The sequence below is a fragment of the Petaurus breviceps genome, unplaced genomic scaffold, assembly GCF_028583685.1.
Source record: "Petaurus breviceps papuanus isolate PSGF00001 unplaced genomic scaffold, PetGlider_PUasm1.0 125, whole genome shotgun sequence".
Taxonomy (NCBI): domain Eukaryota; kingdom Metazoa; phylum Chordata; class Mammalia; order Diprotodontia; family Petauridae; genus Petaurus; species Petaurus breviceps.
Window position 1 is genome coordinate 3,717,963 of NW_027185653.1, and position 18,871 is coordinate 3,736,833.

The 18,871-nt window shown below is 38.1% G+C and overlaps 1 pseudogene; it reads left to right on the forward strand.

Annotated features, from left to right (window-relative positions):
- The first annotated feature begins 3,258 nt into the window (after positions 1-3,258).
- On the forward strand, positions 3,259-4,122 carry LOC138162822 (bax inhibitor 1 pseudogene; annotated as a pseudogene).
- Positions 4,123-18,871: the final 14,749 nt, after the last annotated feature.

Below are 18,871 nucleotides of genomic sequence, written 5' to 3' on the forward strand. Positions count from 1 at the left end.
AGGTCTCTTGGCTCAGGTGTCCACTTGGAAGCAGGGGTAATCTTTAGATGCCTAGAGTCAATATCCACAAGCTAGAGTAGTCAGACAGACCTGACAAGGGCTCCCAGAAACATATGATTAGATATTAAAGGCACATAGAAATGGTTCTATTTTTTAGCCACACAGGGCTAGGCCCAGACAATACAAGAAAGTTTTTTCTCAGTTTTATAGAATTGCATAATTACATCATCAGATACATATGAAACTTCTTAGGTGGCTCACACTAAGCTAGTTTTTAGAAGGGAGATCACATATCACTAAGATAATCAACAGAATCATTATTACCAATGTTAATTAACAACAAATTCCTTCCATCTCAGTGACTTATTTCCAATATCCATTTAAATAGTACCTTTTGAATCCCACATGCTTCATGTAGTTATACAATTTAAAGAGGTAATTCTGTTTTCTGGTTCAGATCTAGAGGTTCCCAGATAGTTCTGACTTAATATGAATTAGTACAATCACTTAAAATTGATTTCACATTTTTTAAACTTCAGAGAATTTTCAGTTTATTTATTATTTGTTATTTCCATCCTTAGCAGAAAAGGGAGGGTGCCACGGAGTACGAAAGTCCCAGGTAATATCCAAGACTTGGGCTAGACACTGCAGAATCTTGGCGGGAAAGTGGGTTCCCTGGTCCGAATCTGTTTGTTTTACAATAAAATACCTCCAAATGATCTGCTCCAGTAGGACCTTGCTGATGGCAGGGGTTGTAGTGCATGGCGAGGGGAAAGCTTCCACCCAAGAGGTTAAATGGTCTACTATGAACAACAAGTATTTGAGATGTCCCATAGGAGGGAACTTGACGAAGTCCGCCTGTATATTCTGGAAAGGCCTAAGAACTGGGGGTCTTCCTTCTGCCTGGTGCAGGCACACTTGTTTGTCTTTTGACACACAAGGCACCAATTCACCAGCTGCTGTGCTAGTGTGTAAAGGCCAGAAGACACATACTGAGTTAAAACCACATCACACATTTCTGGGTGTCCCAATGACTGCCTTGTGGTAGGTATTGAAGGACTTGTCTCATACATGCTTTGGGCATTACCTCTCTTCGATCAGAGAGGAACCAATGCCCGCCTTGCTTTTGAGACCCCAAGGCCTGTACCTTCTGCTTTTCTTCCTCAGTAAAGGAGGGAGGAGAGAGATTTGGAAGAAAAGAGGGGATCAAGACCAACATGTGGTCTGCAACTCAAATTCTTCTGTCCCTGCCCTCTTTGCTTCCTTGTTTGAGGGGAGATTCCCTTTAACCTCAAAAGATTGCCCAGCTTGATTACCATTATATGTAATATGACTATGTCTTCAGGTAGCAACAAATTCTCTAAAAGCTGAGTAATTAAAGTAATACTTGTCAGCTCCTTTCCTTTGCTGTTATCCATTCCCCTTTCCTTGCACCACTCCCCAGGCATATTTTGAGTCAGTATATATTTCCCTCTTTTTCTTTTAAAAATCTCAGTGCTCCATTCAGAGAATGCTATTTGCAAGTATGGGCTGACGAAGTCTTTGGTAATTCACCTGCTTCAACCAGGGATTCCTTATCTCCATTAAATATAGCGTACCCAGGAGGCAGAGCCAAGATGGCAGAGTAAAAACAGGACCTCTGCATGGCTCCAGCTCCCACCACCTCCAATATATGTAAAAAAAAAATGACTCTCAAAAATTTTAGAGCTACAAAACCCACAAAGTGACAGAAACAAATCTTCTACTGAAGTCAGCCTGGCAGGCTGATGTGAAAGGTCTGTCACACCAGACTGGGAGCTGAGCACAGTCCCGCATGAGCAGCATGGTTCTGGATCTGGGGTGGCCCCTACAAGCAGCAGCCAGAACAAACTTCAGGAGAGTGGATCACCAATAGTTGTGGTGGTTTCCAGACTTCTCAATGCATAAACGCCAAAAAGAAAGTAAAAGGTCAGTCAGGAACTCTGTTGGACATGGATGGAGAAGAGCATGGTCCGGCTCGTACTCCCAGGGCAAGAGGATGCAGAGGTGTGGTGGCTGCAGCTGATGTCACGTAACTGACTCCAGAGCTCCTGGTCTGCTGATAGTAGGGGGACAAAGTGACCATTCAGAAGGTAATCACTCTTGCTTTAACCTGTTTGGATCTGGATCATGGTCTTGAGTGGTGGTCCTGGGGTTTGTAGCCAGTGTGCCAGAGTTTATGGGGGCCATAGAGAAGGCAATCATTTAATAGCTCCAGCAGCTGCAAAAATCCCATCAACTTGGGACACAGCTCTCTGAAATCTGCAAGTAGAGTTCTACCCTGGCAAAGAGCTCAAAAGTCAAATAATTAGATGGCAAGATGAGAAAGCAGAGGGAGCACAAACAGACCATAGAATCTTTTTTGGGGGACAAAAGAATCAAAGCATGGAATGGGAGGAAGATAACAAAGCCAGAACTCCTGCATCAAAAGCTTCCAAGAAAAATATGAATTTGTTAGAGGACATGGAGTAGCTCAGGAAGCATTTTGAAAGTCAAGTAAGAGAAGTGGAGGAAAATTTGGGAAGAGAAATGAGATTGATGCAAAAAACTCATGAAAAGCATGTCGACAGCCTGCTAAAGGAAACCCCCAAAATTCTGAAGAAAATAACACCTTAAGAAATAGACTAATAACCCAAATGGCAAAGGAGGCATGAAAAGCCGATGAGGAGAATGCCTTAAAAATGTGAATTTCCCAGATAGGAAAGGAATTTCAACAACTCAATGAAGAAAATAATTCTTTCAAAATTAGATTGGAACAAATGGAAACAAACATACTTCATGAGAAATCAAGACACTATAAAACAGATCCAAACAAATGAAAAAATAAAATGCAATGAGAAATATCTCATAAAAAAAAAAAAAACACTGAGCCTTCGGTGGCCGTGGAACCTCCTTGGGGGTGTGTTGTGAGGTCGTGGGGGGAGAGACTGGTATGGCTGTGGGGGTGGGTGTGAGCAGCCACCTCCTCCACCCCCACCCCTACCCCTACCCCCTCCACCCCCACCCCGGGCCCACTGGTTGTGGCCTAAATGTTGTCTTGGGCGGATTGGAGCTGCCCTGTCATGGTGGAGGGGCCCGTGATGTCACATCCTTCTCTGTGACACTTAGGCTTCCTTGGTAACTTGGAAGCCCAACTGTAGAAGCAGGAGGTGGGTAATCAATACAAGACCGGGCCCTTGGTCCAGCGTCCCAGGGTCCAAAGGGTAGCCCAGCCCCAACCTAGCAGAATTGGCTACCTTTGGACAGAGTGAAGGCTGTGTCCCACAGACTCTGGCACCATGAACATGCTTGATCGGAAGATCAACTTTGATGCGCTCTTAAAATTTTCCCACATCACACCTTCTACACAGCAGCACCTGAAGAAGGTCTATGCCAGTTTTGCCCTCTGCATGTTTGTGGCAGCCGCAGGGGCCTATGTCCATGTGGTCACCCATTTCATTCAGGATGGCTTGCTTTAAGCCTTGAGTTCTTTGGGATTGATGATATGGCTGATGGAAACACCACACAGTCATGAAACTGAACAGAAGAGACTGGGCCTTCTGGCTGGATTTGCTTTCCTTACAGGAATTGGTTTGAGCCCTGCCCTGGACTTACGCATTTCCATCAACCCCAGCATCATTTCCACTTCCTTCCTTGGCACAGCAATGATTTTCAGCTGTTTCACCTTGAGTGCACTCTACGCTAGGCGTTGAAGCTACCTGTTCCTAGGAGGTATTTTGATGTCAGCCATGAGCCTGATGCTGTTTTCCTCTCTTGGGAACCTGTTCTTTGGATCATTTTGGCTTTTCCAGGCAAATCTGTATGTGGGACTGGTGGTCATGTGTGGCTTTGTCCTTTTTGATACTCAATTCAAAATTGAAAAAGCTGAGAATGGAGATAAGGATTACATCTATCACTGTGTTTGACCTCTTCCTCGACTTTATCACCCTCTTCCGAAAACTCATGATGATGCTAGCAATGAACGCAAAGGACAAGAAGAAAGAGAAGAAGTAAGACAACTGTTCAACCTTCCTGCCTTTGTCTCTCTTCCCTCATCCTTTCATTTCCTGTTTCCACACATTACAGGTGGTGTGTTCTGTGATAATGAAAAGCATCAGAAAAGCTTTTGTTAAAAAAAAAAAGGAAAAAAACACTGACCTGGAAAATAGATACAGGAGATATCATTTAAAAATTATTGGACTATATTAAAGCCATGATCAAAAAAAGAGCCTAGACAACATCTTTCAAGAAATTCTCAAGGAAAATTTCCCTGATATTCTAGAACCAGAGGGCAAAATAAGAATTGAAAGAATTCACCAATTTCCTCTTGAAAAAGATACCCAAAAGAAAAGTCCTAGGGATATTACAGCCAAATGCCAGAGTTCCCAGATCAAAGAGGAAATGATAAATGCAGCCAGGAAGAAACAATTTAAGTATTGTGGAAACACAATCAGGATAACACAAGATCTAGCAGTTTGTACATTAGGGGATCAAAGGGCTTGGGATATGACATTCTGCAGGTCAAAGGAGCTAGGATTAAAACCATTTATCATCTACCCAGCAAAAGTGAGTATAATGCTTCAGGGAAAAATATGGTCATTCAATGGAATAGAGGACTTTCAAGTATTTTTGATGAAAAACCAGAGCTGAACAGAAAATTTGACTTTCAACTACAAGAAACAAGAGAAGCATGAGAAGATAAACAGGAAAAAGAAATCTTAACTAACTTATTAAAATTGAACTATTGACATTCCTACCTGGAAAAATGCTAATTGTAACTCACAAGATTTTTCTCAATATGAGGATAGTTGAAGGGAATATATATGTGCGTGTGTGTGTGTGTGTGTGTGTATGGGAAGGTGTATGTGTATATAACTATATATATATGAGTGTGTGCATATGTATATACATGTATATATAGACAGAGGACACAGCATGAGTTGAATATGAAGGGATGATATAAAAAAATAAAATTAAGAAGTGAGAGAGGAATATATTGGGAGAAGGAGAAAGGGAGAGATAGACTAGGGTAAACTATCTCATTTAAAAATGGCAAGAGAAAACTGTTATAATGGAGGGGGATAGCAGGAAGGTGAAAAGGAATGGGTCAACCTTACTCTCATTTAATTTGGCTTAAGGAGGGAACATACACACTGAATTGGGTATCTTACCCTACAGGAAAATGGTGGGGAGGGGGGTTGTTATAGCATACCCATTTTTCCTCTTCCCCTCCACTATTGAGAGGAGCCATTGATAAACAAGTTTAGTCCTCCTGAAATTTGATACTCATGTAAATCCTCCTGGACCCTAGTCTGAAGGTCAATTAAGTCAACACAATAATGTTCTAATTCAGATGTGTCCCCTCATCCTGAGGTCAGAAAAGAGGCCACATTGAAGTTATTATCCTGTGACAAAATTAAATCATCTTTTTCTAACAAAATCACTTCATATTTTAGGATTCTGGAATCAGTTAGCCATCTCAGTGCTCTCTGGTTTAGGATGGCCTGAACCTGATGGGGAGCACTCACAATCATACTTCCTCCAAGGTCAATTTTTGGCTTCCCTCCACTACTATCACAGTAGCAGCCACTGCCTGGATACAGGTTGGCCATACCCGAGCCACGGGGTCTAGAATCTTTTATATTAAGGCTACTGGTATTCTTTGTCTCCCTCTAATTTGTGCCAGAATTCCTAATGCCACCCCTTTTTGCACATTCACAAACAGATGAAAAGGTTTCTCCAGAGAGAGGAGCACCAGAACAGGGGATGAAGTTAACACTTCCTTCAATTTGGAGAACCCTTTTTCCCCTTCGAACCCCCATCTTATTTCATCAAGTTCATTATCCAATAAGTATTGCTACAAAGATTTAGTCAGGGATGCGTAAGAGTCAATCCAATTCCTACAATACCCCACCAGTCTAGGAAATTTCTAAGTTCTCTTTTTGTTCTTGGAAGGGGCGTCTGTGGAGTTTCCACAACCCATTCAGGATCTAATTTCTTCTTTCCCTCACTAATCAAGTGTCGAAGTAATTGACTTCCTTTTACACAAACTGCAACTTATTTTGGAAGACTCTATAAGCCCTCCTTGCCAACGTAGTTAGGTAACTGAATTAAAGCTTTGCTAACTGCCTCCCTCTTCCTTCCTGTTACCAGCAAATCATCCACATATTGCAACACTTGAGTCCTGCTGGGGGGGTCTTGAATTTATCCAATATTTTCTCAAGGATCTGCTCAAACAAATCTGGGGACTCTGTATATTATTGAGGAAGGAAATACCACCAGTACTGTTGTTTTCTACTGGTTTCTGGGTCCTCCTACTCAAAGGCAAAAATATCTCTACTGCCAGGATCCAAAGGGCAGGTCCAAAATGCATATTGTATGTCTATTATACTAACCATTTACTTCCCTCATTAAATCTTCCCAAGATGGTGTAAGGGTCAGGAACCATTAGGTGAGATGTCAGAATAATTTTATTCACTTCCATAAGGTCTTGCACCAATCAGTAGGTTTCCTTCTCCTTTTTGGACTGGCAAAATTAGAAGTATTGAAGGCGGAAATGTGAGAAAAGGAAATTTAAAGAAAGACATCCAAAACACACAGGGAATGTTTTCTCTGTTGTTCCATTCATATTATATCCTAGTCCATCTGTATAACAACCATCAGTAGCAGCAAAGATTAATTGGTAGATGAAGTAATGAAGGAAAGAATGAATAAAAGCTGCTCATCCAAGGCATTCTGCTATACCAGAAACAGGAGAACCTCTTTCCCCATTCCTAAAACATAGAGATGTACCAACAATATCAGTTTTCTTATAGATCGATCATACATAACCCAGATTCAAATCCTATGCAAGGTGTAGCAGCAAGCACCCCAGTGTCCCCAGGGTGGCTGCTAGCACAGGTTCTTGGATCTGCTTTGATAAAGGAAAGCAACTCAAAATGGGTTAACAAGCTTACTTTAATCAGTCAGACATATATCGTTTACCTTGTTCAGGGGAAAAAGGTCAGCACCCCGAACTTCAAAGTATACAGGCAGAATTATCAAGACAGAAACAGATCAAGTAGACAGATTTCCAAACTGTCCAACCATTACATCCATATCCAGTTGTAATGTAATGCCAAGGAAAGGCAACTTCCCAAGGTTCAGAATACCAGCATAGGGGCTCTCCATTTTATTCAGTGACAAACCAAGAACAGAGAAGATCAAAACATGATCATTCAAAATACAGCATTTACTAAGTGTGATTAAATGATCTCCAAGGACTACCCACCCCACCTTCCATTCATTCAATCAATTACAAAGTCCCTGGTCTAAATACTACTCCACCCCTAGGCTGTACCTTCATCTAGTCCACCACAAAGCCCCTCTTCTCAAATGGAGATTAGTTTCCAAACATAAGTAAAGTACCTTCATTTGTCAATCACAGAGCACCAAAAGGTCAAAAGTTCCCCACCCCTGGATCTCAATTGAATCTACCCCAGAGTTACATCAAGTTTAAACACAGCACTTAATACCCAAATGGAGGTCTTTTCTTCATCTTCACACGAGGCAAGTTCTCAGCAATCTTAGTTCCTGGGGAGACAAGGCTCAGCAAGGCCACAAGATACATTGCCCGTCCCTTCATCAATTCATCCTCTGTCTGTAGAACAGTCCTAGAACCCCTGAAAACATTAGCAAAACCCTCTCCCAGGATTTCTGTAAACATACAACCAGAAAATCCTTCTTCAGGGCTTCTGAACCAACAGAAAGGTTCCCAGACCCCTGCAACAACAGCACTGTCCTTCACCAGTGGACAGTATTCACTCTGTCTGCAGGACAGTCTCCAGACCCCTGCAACAACAACACTGTCCTTCACCAGTGGACAGTATTCACTCTCTGTCTGCAGGACAGTCTCAGGGCTTCTTAGCCAAAAGCCAGGTTCCAGGACTTCTTCAACAACAGGACTGTCTTTCACCAGTGGACAAATCTGGCAAAACAACATCAAAACAGACAGACAAAGTACCAGCAAAACAGTCATGTCTCCTCAGTCCTTGGCAGCTCAGGGGGCAGGTCTCAAAAGTCCAGGGCAATTCAAAGCGGCCACCAGCAATTCTCTTAGTCTCTCTCTCTCTACGAGGTGCTGCTTCCAAAAAAAGTTCTTCTGCCTCTCTCTTGTCTCTCCAAATTTATGTCACCAGCTCCTCCCAGTTCAGGACTTTCTTTTCACATCAACAACTCCATCCCACAGGTGGGATTAACAAGCTCTGGGTTTTAACACAATCAATTTGAAAACCAATCCAATACAGGGGGAATCTTTATGTTCCATTACTATCACACCAGTCAACATCTGGGTTTTTCAAAGGGGGGGGGGGGCTCTGGACAACGGCTTTTCAGAATACAGATCAAATCACAGAACACTTCTCAAAGTGAGCCCCCAAAACAAAGCTACACATCAGGGCTTATATAGCCTTCCCCTAGCTCAGAGAATGTAACAACCTTATTGACTCAACAGCCAATCAAGAAGTATCTACTGAAAAACAAGCCTCCCACCCCAGGCTTCAGGTGCACTTTAGCCTAGGGGCAGGGAAGATCTTCCAAATTTGCATTGCCATTACAGAAGGGTGTGACCTGAGTTGTATAAGGGCCCAAGATATGGAGAAGTCTCTGTCAAAATAGCTATAGTATTTCCACTGGTTCATAATAGTGATAGCTAGCATTTATATAGTGCTTAAAGTTTGCAAAGCATTTCTCATGTTACTTTATTGAATCCCCACACTAATCTTGTGAAGTAGATGCTATTATTACCACCATTTTACAGACAAGGAAACTAAGACTGAAAGAGGTTTTGTTGTCACTTAAGTAACTGCTAAAGTGTAAGTACAGTGACACTAAAAATCTGAGGAAAGATTTTATCTCAGGACTGTCTTCCAAAATCCAAGTTCAATGCCTCATCCTTTGTACTGGCTCTTTGGGTTTTCCCCAAAGAAGTGTTAAAATGAGTAAAGGTTCAGAGAATCATAGATTTAGAACCATAAAAATTCTGCATCTACTATGACCATTGTCATTTGATAGTGACACTGAATCCTGGAGATGGGAAATACCTTGCTCAAATGTATACAGGCAGCAAATGGTATAGCCAGAATTTGAACCTAGCTCTTTGCCACTGGAGCCAGCACACTCCTACTGGATTACTCTGTTCCTACATAACCATATTGTGGCAGCATTCTCAGCTGCTCAGTTCCAAAACAATGTTTTCCTCTCCACTAGCACTGTTAGCTAACACCATTGTGAATGCATAAAAGGAAGTAAGGGCAGTAAGTAATGATCACCAGCTTATAGACTCAAACCTTGAAGAGTCCAGACCCTTTATTTTTACAGATGAGGAAATTGAGGCCCAGAAAAAATTAAAAGTTTTGACAAATTTCACAAAGCTAAAAAAAGTCAGAGCAAGGATTTGAAGCAAGACCTTCTGACTCCAAATGCAGAATTATATCTACCGTACCATATTATAATAGCCATAATAGTTGACATTTATATAATGCTTCAAAATACTGTTTCATTTTATTACAAAAAACCTTTGGAGGTGGTATTATTATTCCCATTTTACAGGTGGGAAAGCTAAGGCAGACAGAGATTTAGTTCACGTTCACACAGCTAGGAAAATATCTGAGGCCAGGTCTTCACTCAGACCTTTCGCACTCCAGGTCCAGCACTTTATCCATATAGCCTCCATTATGAAAAATATTAAAGAAACAAAACAAAATAAAAAACCCTAAAATATTCATCACTCCCTGTCCCATTCCTAGTCCCCTCTTGAACATGGTTTAGGAAAGAACAACTAGCCCATTATTTTAAGATTATATTTCCTTATTTCTTTTCTTCTTTTTTCTATATCAAGACTTAGCAGTGAAGACCCATAAGTATTCAAGAATTTTGTTCACTACCCGATTAAGTTTTTCAATCTGTTGGTAAAACTAGTGGCCTGAAGAGCATCATTGTACTTAATTCTAAGGACATACATTTTTTAAATGTATCTTTAAGCCTTTTTCTCCATGATATTTTATCATGGCAACTATTATCTCACAATAGCATAACGTTTTGTTTTTTTTTCTGTAGCATAGGGGAAAGTCTTGTGTAGGAGAGAATTGATTGCTTCAGCAAACATCTCAATTTCTGTTCCCTTTGATTATTTTGTCATTTAATATGGCAAGCCAAAATCCTCCTAAACCTATAAACTTCACTTTATTTACTGAATTTCAGAAAAATGCAGCTAGGGAAAGAAGGTTGAGGGATTCATGTGTCTAGTATAGTGTTATTAACATAAACAGTAGCTGTCATAGAGAAATGACTAGAATGTTGTTAGTATGACTTGGGCAGAATACACATAGACTCTAAATGGTGACATAAATTACATCCATGGTTCATATTGCTGCTTGGTGCTATTCCAGAACACAATATAAATTTCACACTCAGAGTATGTTATCTACACTCTTCAATAAAGTTCTTGCTCTGTTGTGCTGTTGTTTCTACAGCAAAACTAATTAGGGTATTACCCAAGTGACAGATAAAATTCTAAGTATGTCCTGAAGTCTTGGGAGGTTTCTCTACTCGATTTGGCCTTATTTTCTTTTTTTTTTTCAAAAATGAATGGATTTGTAATTCTTTGAGTATTTTTGGCAGAAGAGATCTTTTGAGTATTACAAACATTTATGCAGATTTTCCACAGATCTACACTGCATATTATATTTCAAAGACAAGAAAGGATAGAAATGGCAAGAAAAAGAAGTCATATTAACTAATTGTACTATTTCTTACCAACTCCAGAAAAGTCTTGGTGGAAAATAATTAACTAGGTGAAGTTCTGGAAAACCTCTGGATTTTGTTTACCATGAGATCTTTGTATAGAGAGTTCTTTGTCAACTTTAGTTTTAGAGCAATTTACTGAAATTAATTACATAGTGAGTTAATTCAATCCACTGTAATTACTTTTTTCAAATTTCTTTTTTCAAATTGTAGCTAGAATAATAATATGGCTATTACACCTTGACCAAACTAAGGAAAAAATTAATACTTTTGAACATTCAACACTCTTTACAATGCAATCCCATCCACAATATCTTTTTCTTATCAACCACTCAACAAGCATTTATTAAATGCCTATTATGTGCTTGGCATTGCCCTACGTCCTGGGGATAAATAGACAAAGGAGAAACAGTTCCTATGGAACATATGCAAAGTAGGTGCAAGGGGAACTCAAAGAAAAAGACACTGGAAGCCTCAAAATGCTTGTTTGTCTTCATTTGTTATAAATTTTATGCTAAAATTTCTCCCCTCTTTCTCTACCTCTCACTGAGGTTATGTGCCGTTCCATTTTGCCTAGTTTAGGACATAACTATACCAAGCTACATTTAGGTCTAGTTCTATGTAGAACACAGCCATTGTTTAAAAAACTGACTTTTAAGAAAGAAACTAAAAAAAAAAAGACTCGTGCAATTTTGAAGCATTGAATTAGCTTTTGCAAAACAATTCTTGGATAAGGAAGAGTATACAAGTCAGAAACAGATTTCCCAAATCATTTGGCACGCATTCAGTTTGAAAATATTGTGAATAAAACTGCCAGACCATAGTAGTTGTTAAATCTTGGCAATTTCAAACCACTTGAAAAATAGCTGAAAATCTTTGCCCAAACTCTAAACACAAATGTCCTTATTCATTGCTTCCCCTCTGCAAACATGTCTATCATCCATGATAACACTATTTATGTTTGCTACCTCTTTCTAAAGCCTTATTTATGGATCATCTAAGATTTTTTACTTCTAGTTAAGCATATACTTTGAAAAGTTGTTCTCAGTCTTCAGACTCCATTCAATTTGGTGCACATGGTAGATATTTTAAAAAATGAATACTGAATGAACAGATTTCTATGGAAACCTTGATAGAAATGAAGAAGTTTAATGTGAAAAAGCATTGTAGTTCCAGTGCAGTATGGTTTCTTTTTTCAAGTGTTTTTAAAGAGATATTTCCACTGTAGATATTTTTTTTCTATTTATGCTAGATAGTTTGTGTGCAGCTGGTTTCCATCCCTCATAACTTTTCTTCTTATTAAGCTATTTACAATGTTCTCTGGGGAAATTGTCAGAATTCCTCTTTGATGCCTTTCAAATTTCAGATCTTCTTTTCATAGGTCTTTCTAATTTTTTATAATCTCCTGGGAACCTTGGTCTTTAATCTATAGGTGCTCACAACTGGAAATAGAATTATACAATATTGCCTCCATTTTTTGAGGCCTCTTCTACTCCAGTTTTAAATTGCTTTCTTAGAGGCCTAATTTTTCTTTGCATGTCTCCATTCTTGATCTTTTCTCAATTGGCTTCCTCTTTAGAATCTACCTTTAAATCTTCCATTGTTAAGAAATGGTGATACAGGGGCAGCTAGGTGGTGCAGTGTGTAGAGCACAGTCCCTGGAATCAGGAAGATCTGAGTTCAAATACAGCCTCAAACATTTGACACAATTACTAGCTGTGTGACCTTTGGCAATTCACTTAACCCCAATTTCCCTGCCTTCCCCCTCCAAAAAAAAAAAAAAAACAGACAAGCAGAAAAAGAAAAATTGCAATACAATTATCACTTCCACGTTGTGGGTTTTTGGGGCACCTTACAATTTGGAAAAAGAAGATGTTTGAATTACTGTGGTATTAAAAGACAAGATATGTTGATGTTATACAATACTGTACACATATTTATGCATTTCTGAATTTCTAAACTTTTTCTATGTTGTCTGCTGGCCTTTATTTGTTGTCTGTGACTTCTGCAAAACTGGCAAAAAATTCCCATTTAATTTCTTATGCCAACCCACAAGATATTGAAATGCCAATGGGAAAAGTCACTATGTGGAAGGGATAACTGGAAGGGATAACTGTACATTATTTTAAAAATTGTATCTCATTGACATAAATCCCACAGACTTTGGGCCAGTATGTTGTTATTTTTCCTGAAATCATACTTGGCCTCTTTAATTCATTTTTTAAATGAATTGTAGATTACAGCTATTATGCCCTGACCAAGGGGAAGAGCAAATTATTATTATTTAGCATTTTCTGTTTCTGATATGTGTAGCATGTCTAATCATTAGCTATTCAATCAACTACTTAGGGATAAACATGATTTTATTTTAAAAGTGTGCTTGGCTAGCACTTGTTCTTCAAGGATCTCAAAGATTAAAGGGTAAGAATGTGAACAAGACAAAATCAAAATGCAAATTATTTATATGTTAAGTAATGTATGGGTATACACATGAATTAACAGAATACATATAGTTCAATAATTTTTACAAAAATACCCTATACTTGATCACTCTAATTTCAAACTACCACAGAATCAAAAGCATTAAAGTTGAGGGCCGCCCAAAGAGCAAGAGATTGGTGCAAGCATGTTGCCACAGATTATACATTTAAATTGACATATTAGTTATTTGAAGGATATAATCAGAGATAAGAACGTGGTTCTGTCATGTAGTGAAAGTGAGGGGCAGAATACTCACATGCTCCATTGTTATCTCTGAAGTTCTGCCCAAGGTATGAGAGTAGTTTTGAAATGTGTAGGATTTATTGGGAATATGTGGTCAGGAGTCACACTAGGTGAGAAAATGTGGATTGATCATGATCTTTACTACAAGAACAATTAGGTCAGAGATCTGCTGAAGAATGGAAGAGATCAGTCTAGTTTGTCTACATGTAGAGTATATAAAGAGAAGCAGTGTAAAAGAAAACTGGAAGGTTACAAATAGATCATGAAGGCTCAGCAAGAGACTAAGATTATAATTCATTAGGGTTGAAAGTGTGTGTGTGTGTGTGTGTGTGTGTGTGTGTGTGTGTGTGTGTGTGTGTGTGTGTGTGTGTACTGCATAGGGTGGGTAGAGTTAGGAGACATAGAACAAATTGCATCTTTTCCCTATCACTCTTTATAAAATGGAGCTCTGCTCCTGCTTCTACTAGAGTAGAATTAGACTTCTTGAATTGGAGGAAAACAAAAATGGATAATGACTTTCCATTTGTAGTATCTTTTTTTTAATTCCAAGAACTATTTGTGCCATTGTGATCAATCATGCTATTTTAAAATATGTCCAGGTACCCAAATGTAGATCAAATACTCCACACTGAGAAAGTAAAGCATATAACTCATTAGAATTTTGTCAGAAGACATTTCTCTCTAATTTTCAGTGAAATATCACCTGTACTTTTAATTTTGAAATGTACCAGATTGCATCTTTTTAATTACCATATTAAATGTTTCAGGGAAGGCATTCTATTTGAATTCTTCATAAAATAACTACAAAACCAATTAAAAGGACATTATGGAATTTGATAAGATCAAAGAATTGACTCTATGGTGAATTTTTTATTTGCTTTCTTCATGTCTTACTGTTATAGTAACTATTCTGCTTAAAATTCATTCCTATAAAGGTGAGAAACTCTTATAACTATGCGAATTCATAAGTTAAAATTATGTTGTTGATTTAAAATAAAATGAAGAATTTTGAAATAGTTTTCCATATTTGGATTTTTGAGTTAAGGGTTGTGTCAGTAATAGATTATAGAACAGCATATCCAGAAATGAAAGGGACTCTAGATATCATCAAGTCTGACCCCTCAATTTTACAGATGAGGAAAGTGAGACCTAGAGATATTAAATGATTTACCCAGGGTCATAGAGCTAGTGTCTGAATTAGAATTCAGGTCTTCTTGAATCCAACTCTAACAATCTATGCCTTACACTGTATAACCTATCACATACTTGGTTTTCACTCATAATAATAACAGTTTTAAAAATAATTATAGATTGTATGTTAAATCAAATTATATATAATATGTATAATCAAATTGTATGATGGCATGTCTTTTGAAAATTGAGTGAAGTCAGATTGGAACTGTACAAAGACAAAGGATTTTACATAGTAGGTAATTATATAAATATGTTACATTACACACATTCATGGCATGACTATATAAGAGTTTAGAGAGAGAAAATAATTAGATCATGTTTCACTCTTCCAATTTCTGGGGACAAAGAGGAGGGTAGCAGATAGATATCAGAATTGTTACCTATGTATTTTTGATAGTCAGATCCATTCATTCTTACCAATTCATTCCTCCTTATCCATTTCCATCTAAAACTGGAACGGATAGTTAATGTTCTGTCCTTGAAAAGTTCTCCATAAACTGGTTCTAATGTATCTTCCCAATTCTATTCTCTATTATTTATCTCCTTACATAATAAATTTCAAACAACATGGGCTCCTACTTGTTCTTCCTCAGGCACCATGTTATCTCATCCTTATATTTTTGAATTATATTTAATGCTGAACTTAACAAACACCAAATTATGAAACCATGCTTATGGGGTCCACTACAAATTTATGTTATGTAATTTCAACTTGTTACTCACTACAGTAAGGCAATCCTTTTATATATCTCTATTCAGTTTACTGTCTCACTAACCACCACAGCTTTTCTAAAACTACTTATGTATCCCCAGAATTCTTATGCCTCCCTCTCTCAACATTTTCTCAGCCAATAACCTTGCCTCATACTTCACTATAAAAATGGAGAATATTTGTTGAGTTCCCTCTTCTCCTGCCTCAATTTTGCAGATATGGTATCTCTGCCCACTGCCTCTTCTTTACTCCTGTCTCACACAAAGTGGCCTTTTTTTGCCACCCTTGATTCCAAAGAATCTCATTTTCTCCCATAGATTTGCCCATTTATCATTTCTATTCTTTCACTAATTCTCAATCTCTCCCTATTTGTTAGCAGCTCACCATTGCCTTAAAACAGTCCAGTCTCCTATGTACTTAAAAAAACAAACTATACCCCACAAAAAATTTTCATTTGATCAATCCATACCCAATAACTATCTTCTAACTCCCCCTTTCATGAGTAAATACTATCAACAGTCTTTTAGATTTTCTGAAGTCTGTCTTACGACCTTATCATGCAACTGAAAATGTTACCTCTAGTTACTAATTATTCCATAGATTCAAATTATACTTAGGTCTGCTTATGCAGCCCTAATCTCTCAAATTCCACATCTTCAACTTCCTATTGGACATCTCAAATTGAATTTCCCATAAATTCATCATATCCAAAACTGAACTCATTATCTTTCTTCACCTCTTATTAACTTTCCTATTACCATTAATTATTACACCATCCTAATGTGATATTAAAAAATGAAGAAAATTTTAAAAGAGATGTGGAAAAACTTAAATGAATTAATGCTAAGTGAAGTGGTCAGAATCATAAAAATAATTTATATTATGACATTGATATTAAAAAAATAACAAATTGGAAACCTTGTAAAAATGTGTACAGGAATGAAGAATAAAATAAAATTATTTATGCAATTTATATTATAATAACCACACACAGACACATACAACTTTGTAACTGTAAGAATTTTTATTAATACAATGACCATCCATGATAACAGAAGATCAGTGGTGAATCATGTTAATCACCTAACAGGGAAATGATGGATTCATGGTGCAAAAAGAATCAAATGCAATTTGATTGCTAGAATGTGTGCATGGGTTTGTAAATGTATTTATATTGATAGCTAGACATATAGATATATAGACAAATGGATGGGGCAACTAAGTGGCATAGGGTGCTGGTCCTGGAGACAGGAAGACCTGAGTTCAAATCCCATCCCTCTTTTCCCCACCAAATACACTTAGCTATGTAAGCCTGTTTAAATTAATTAACCTCTATTTGCCTCAGTTTCTTCATCTGCAAAGTTGTCTGACAAAAGAAATGGCTAACCACTCCAGTATCTTTGCAAAGAAATCCCCCAAATGAGGTCACAAATATTTGGACAAAGTTGAAATGGCAGAATAACAACATAGGTAGTATTAGAGGTAGATTTTTAACCAAGATACTCTAACTTCTGACCAATTATTTTTAATGTCTCCCCCTGCCACTGCACCATACTACCTCCTCAAAAGTCATTAAGTTAATAAGAAGATAAAGGAGTGTGGAATCTTCCTGAGCAGTTCCGCTAACCTAGATATCATTGACAGTAGGTACAACATTAAAATAATAGATGTAGAGATACCCAGAAATTCACAAATATGCCAAATATATTGTATAGAGGATTTTTATCAAGAAACAATTTTATCCAAGAAACAATTTAACTCATGTATTTGTGAGACTCATTCCAACTCTGAGAATAAATGTTTTTGTGATGAGACAACCTTTTAAAAAGAAAATTAGCTCATCCTCTTGTGTCATAGGGAAGTGATCTCTTCTTATTCAGTCCTTCCATTGAACCTGATCTTCTAACACTTTTGTTTGCTTTTCAAGACCTCCAGCCAGTGTTATCATACTTGTCTGGCCTTATCTCATACTGACTCCCTGCCCTCCCCAGCTTGTTTCAGTCAATCTCAACAATTCTCTGTTCTGCTCCCTATAAAGCAAGCACAGCAGTTCTCCTAAGGACTGCTCCTGTGAATAACTTTAAGGTTTTGATCACATAGGTGTAGTGAACTCTTGATTTATTGAGCAGTAAACTAAGAAAAAACATTCACAGAAACCAAAGTACAACATTCACAACCACATAACACAACAACTTATTACTAAAGTGGCTACATATTCTTAATAGAATATCATTCAGTAAGTCACAATCTGAATCAATCAATATAAAGTACCCAGCTAAAGTCTTCTTTCATCTTGATTGGAGACTGGCTTCCAATCATTCTTAAGAAGCAATCATCCCTAAAGAGTACAAAGTTCAAAGGTCTCCCACCCCTAGGTCACAGTAAATCATAATCTCATGAATCAGCACTAAGTACCCAAGTAAAAGTCCTTTCATCTTGACTGGAAGCTGACTTTCAAACTCCATGGCTCCTCTTCAATGCCCCCAACTCTTGCCTGAATTCATTCAATTGTCACCTGGATTCACAGGTAGGCAGCTCCCAGCTCCTGGTCCAGGTCCCAGTTCTGCTCCCAGTGCAGTTCCACACATCATACTTAGCAGAATTACAACAATATCCACACACATTGCCAGAACTATCATCAATTCACTTTCTGTCTGTGAAATCAACACAGACCAATAGATAGGGCCTCTGTCTAAGAAATTAACACAAATCATCAGTAATGGTCCAGGACCTCTGAAACATCAGTAAAACCTTCCTTCAGGACTTCTGCAAACAGACGACAAGAAAGTCCTTTTTCAGGCTTTCTGAAGTAAGGTCCCAGGGCTTCTGTAACAACAGCAATGCCCTCTATCAGCAGACTGATCTGACAAAATAACAACACAGAGAGACAAAGTGCCATCACCACAGCCATCTTTCCTCCCAGTTCTGTTCAGTCCCAGCTGTGCTGAAGCTTTTATATCATCAGCTCCTTCCTGATCCACCCTCATCTTACATCCTTCCTGTTCCAGTCTCTGGCAAATTCCTCCCACTGTATGTTTCACAGGTTCTGTTGCTAACAAAGACTTGATATATTCACAAGCAGAGGCTCAAAGACACTTGAAAAATTGAAACAAGGAGCAAATTGCTTAAATAACTGAAACAAGGAACTAAGTACTCCTTTGCTTGCCATTACACTCCTCCTCCCAAAAAACAAAACAAAACATTTCTTTTGTTTTTATGCTACTCTCTATATGTCTGTATACTAATGTATACTTTGTATAGTGTATAATATGTAAGTGTCATAGACGGCATCCTCCTTTGCATCTTCTTTTCATTGCCTCTGTTTTTAAAACTCAATTCAAAAATAATGTCCTTCATGAAACTTCTGATCCTTGTGTCACTAATGTTCTTTCCTCCTTTGGACCATAAATAATAGTCTGTTTTTCACTAACTCTATAGCAGTGTGTAGCATTACTTATATAA